The following is a 4922-nucleotide window of genomic DNA, read 5'->3' on the forward strand; positions in this document are numbered from 1 at the left end:
GAATCAAGAAGAGTCTGCACAGGAATTAGAAACATTATTTTTGTTGGTTACAAAGTAGTCTGTGCTCTCCCACCACACAAGGCTACATAAAGGGGGCTCAAACAATACCCTTTACTTCTGGTGCCTTTTCCATGCAATGATTGAAAAGCAATTGCCTAAGATCGGGAGAGGCTCACTAATGAAGTTAATGACAGAATGCAATGATGATTACATTGATTCTTTTGAAGTAAAGCAAAATGCAGAACTAGAAGCAAATTTCCAAGATGCGAATCAATTTGGCATTACAGACTTCTAGTCTATTAAGAAACAAAAATCTGGTAATAATAATTCAAATGTGATACACAGGATTTGGCATTTAAAAAGGACATTTTCCACAGAGCAGATTCATACAAATTACATTATCACGCACACACAAAGCAGAGGCCAACATCTTCCTCATGATTAGAGGTCACCAGCATCCACTACATCTAGAAGTGGTTGTCAGTTTTATAATTAATCTGTGCTGACAGATCCATTAATTGGAGCAGACCACTGTGCCCAAGCAATGTAGGTCACAATGTTTTAACAATACTAATAACAGTAAAGTAGTCCATGTTTCAAATGACCTCATGCCACAGCCATTTCTTTTGCAAAAAAGGCCTCCACAAAGTAAAATCCTCACACCTTTCTCCCTTTCATGGCAGTCTCCTATCATAAGGAAAGATCAAGTTGAAGGCAGATGTGGGAGAAAGTCATTTACCATGCTAGTAAAAGGTAGAGGCAAACACTGCACTGTCAGTTGCAATTTAATCTTACAAACTGTTTCATTGGAAATTTTATGTATAGCAGTAAGATTTCCCTGCTGCACCAAAAATAAATCTGTCCATCCAATTACCAGCAAATTATCTACCGTTAACTTCATTAGTGAACAGTAATTTTTTCCTATCCCACAGGGGGAAAAGAAGATAGAAAAATCCTACCCCTGCCTGACTTGAGTGCAGTTATAGCGAAATTGTTTTCAATTCATGACTCTTCATGTGCCCAGAGTGAGTTCCCAGGTCACTATAGTGGTGTGACTTTGAAAGTAACACAAAATCGGGGAAACCTGTGACGGCAAAACAAGCTCTGAATGGAGTAACACTACTGAGTCTCACATAAATACAGCTCCCTTCTGGCTGCACCTTATGTCACCCTGCCAAGACATCAGTTGCGCACCAGACACAGCTGGCCTGAGGACACAGCTCCCTGCAATGCAAAGACACGCTCCAACTCCCAACATACACTTGGGCTGCCCTCAACAGCCCAAAAGGTGAAAGTTTAGTTGGAGCAAGCTGGAAGGTAAAACACTTAGAATCAAAGCTACAAGTTCTTTATGAACATCTAACCCCTATTGGTTCCATGGAGAAAACAGATATGATTAACTACAAACTAAGAGACCAAAGCAATCTTTGCACAAGTTTCCACTCATTCCAGGCACTCCAGCTTTGCATGACAAAATATCAGTTAAAAGCTGATATTTTGTCATACACAAGAAGCTTTTTGGTCCTATGAAACACAGGGGCATCAGCCTGTATATTCTTGATTGCCACCTACTGGCATTTTACATATTAGAGTAAGGTTTACAAATATGCACAAAATAGAAACTAGGCAGCTTCAGGTAATCTTTGCTGAAGCACACAGGGTAAGTAATTTTCTAAATCCTAGCTTTTCTTAAGTACTGTGAACAACAAAGAAAGGAATGAAGCTTCACAAAGCCACTACTTCATGACTAATTTAAAATATTACAAACTCAAAACTTGACTTTAGAAAAAATATAAAGATGCCCTTTTAAGGGTTTTTCTGCCTACCAATTATTATGTCATTGACAGAAAAGTCCCTCTTCCTGCTTCATTGTATTAGAAATTTGAAACTTTAAAGCTGTAATCTGAGTTGGAGCTCACTTAAAAGATCTGCAACACAAAGAGGTAGAATAAAAAGCGCCTAAGACTTTCAGTAGCACTTCTCACCAGAAGATCAAGAGTACCAGGCCAAGTCTCCTCCTGCATTGGTAATGCTCACTGAGAAGAATTGGTAATTTCACTTTGCATCTTAAAGGAAACCAGACTTCTCAATCCTGCTCACAAGACACAGAACTGGACACAAGAAATGGGAATGGTTTACCTGAGGTACCCAGCAAACCAGAGACATGACCAGGATGGAATGCAGGTCATCTCTAATCCGTCAACCACAGGACATGTTCACAACCAGAATCCAAGCTACCTTCCCAGCAGAACGACTTCACCAGTGATGGAGCCAGCCTTGTAGGACCTCTGAAAGTACCTGTCCCCTGCTAGGACACAACTTTGCATGACTGTCACTACAGTCAGCTTTAAGAAGCCAATAATGGCTTTTCAGGGTTCCAACTTGACCTGTCCTGTGCGTTACGTTTGTTCAGACAGTTGGTCCCTCCTTTCATTCCATTTCACTGCTGCAGTGCTGAATGTCAACAAGGCAATACATTAAGCTACTCAAAACATAAGGAATGGAATAAGATTATCCAGGTTTTGCAGGTTTTCCAGTAAAACCATGCTTTCTGAACAGGTCTTTTAGCCAATGCTGGAGGGACAAAATAAGTGTATTGAGACTATACCAGGTTCGTAATTTTGCTATGGCACCAACTAGGAAATAAATTCAGAAGTTAGAGAAAAAAGATAGTGAGAGTTTTACTAAGTAAGAAGAAAAGGAAATCAGTCTCTATATTAAGCCATTCATCAGAAAAACTCCAACAGGGCCTAGAAACTTAAGTCCCTATTAGTAGGTTCCTTCTAACATTACTCTTTAGCCTTAGCACCCAATTTCAGGTATTTACACACTTTAATACAAAGTAAAGATTTAAATAGCAACATATGATACTCATAGCTCCACATTTTTATAGAAACCACAAGGATTTGCAGGTTTGAAACCTAGATCACACATTAATTCATTTCAAAATAAATCACAGCTCTTTGTGGAAGAGAACATACTTTGAGATTTATGCAACCATAAATGGTCAGTTCTCCTAGTAGCATTTTGAACTGATATCACCTCTAGTATATATGCCAGGTTTTTTTATGTCTAATCCTTAAGTGTTTCACTGCCTTTTTATCGTAATCATGCTTAAGTGTTTCTTTGCCTTTTTATTTTAATCAATTATTTGCTGGTAGCCAGTAGCAATACTTGACAATTTCTAGGAAAAACAGATCTTTATTTTTTAATTTGCTTATTTTTAAATGAGTTAAGTAAATCAAGAATCAATACTCCAAAAACATTTTTCATACTTGAAATCTAAGAATTCTTTTCAGCAGAAGCCCAGACCTGAGACAATAGTTTCCTAACACTGCAAAGACCAAAACCAGAAATCCTACACCATTAGACAACCACCCTTACAAGCTACCTCAATCAAACTCAAAAAAACATTTCATTCTGCCAGAGGAAGCAACTGAAAATATTCTATTTTTCTCCAAATCTCTGCTTTCTACCCAAAAGGTTAATTTTTTGAGGGCCAACAAGAATTAACAACAATTCCATGCCAGCACAGTATTTTTCTTCTTTAACTTGTGATCAGACTGTACTCCAAGCAACAATCCCCAACAGAAAGGTGCTTAAAAGAAATAAGCCACATTACAAAATTCTAAGTGCCACCCAGGCTATCTGCTGCTTAATGATGACATTCACATTGCCTGCCAGACAGAACACAGGACAGGACCTTTGTCAAGTCACTGGTCTGAAAACAAGCTTATCATAGATAGGATTAAGACATAAGCATTACATTCAGAACCAGACTTCCTAAAGTTGAGAACAATTTCACTCAGGCTTAGCAATCAGTTCACTTCTACTTTGGAAGAAAGAAAATAAATCATTATGTATTTGCTCCACTTTGATTATTTTCCTGCCAACTTCTCTAATCTCTAAGACTCCCTGCATTATGTAACTATCCAAGCCATTCTTAGTTGCTCTCTTTTCTCAGCAAATCAGATAGAAACTGATGGATCAAACTTCCAAGGGTAAATTCATCTTTGGTACTCAATATTAACCAACATCTTTGAAAAGACTAAAGGCTGAAGCATGTGCTTGCACATATTCAACACCAAAAAACCAATGACAGTTGATGTTGTGAGGACAGTTTTCATTAATTGCTCTCCTAGCAAGAAAGGAGGAACAGACTTCAATAGTGCAATCATCCCACACGAGACTTCTTTGAATAAAAATACAGGAAGGTTATACTCTACAGGCCTCTGTATTGAACCATACACATTCAGGCTAAAATCAGGAGTTAGTCAAGTTGTATGACTCCTATGGAGAGAGAAGTCTGGAAGCCTTCTATGAGAGCCACAGAAGACAGTATTGACTTACTGTCTTAACCACAACTGCCTTGAAGATCTACTAACAGAGGAAACCATGAAGCCAGACACAGACTCCAATAAAGAGTCTGAGAGACAACAGAATATAACCACTTTAATTATTATGCAAGTAGCTGAATGACACTGCAGTGCACAATTAACTGTACATCTCACCTACCTCTTTATTTCATGTTCAGGCAGGGAGCCCTCACTTTACAGAGACAGTCTTGATAATGGCAAAAGACAAAACCAAATAGAGCATAAGGAATGTGCTCCCAGATGACAATGAGGAAACCACCAGGAAAAAAATTAAAAGGCCTCAATTTCTTTCAGCTGCTAAGGGATATATGTCACTCCATATGGAGATTGGCTTTATGACATTTCTCTTGGTGAAAGCTGCCTGAGTTAGAAACTAAAGGTGTTAGAATCAGATAATCTCGTGACCACACTGACTTTAGTGAGGTAGGTATAGCTCAACTTAGCACCTGGCTGCGTCGGAATAAGGCTTCACAAAAACCAAGCAGAGATCAGTTTGCAAGCTCCACTTGCACGAGCCCCGGTTGTATCCTGCCAGTGCTACTCGAA

The sequence above is a fragment of the Corvus kubaryi genome, unplaced genomic scaffold, assembly GCF_017639235.1.
Source record: "Corvus kubaryi isolate FWS band 111438036 unplaced genomic scaffold, C.kubaryi_AGA036_p1.0 138, whole genome shotgun sequence".
Taxonomy (NCBI): Eukaryota; Metazoa; Chordata; class Aves; order Passeriformes; family Corvidae; genus Corvus; species Corvus kubaryi.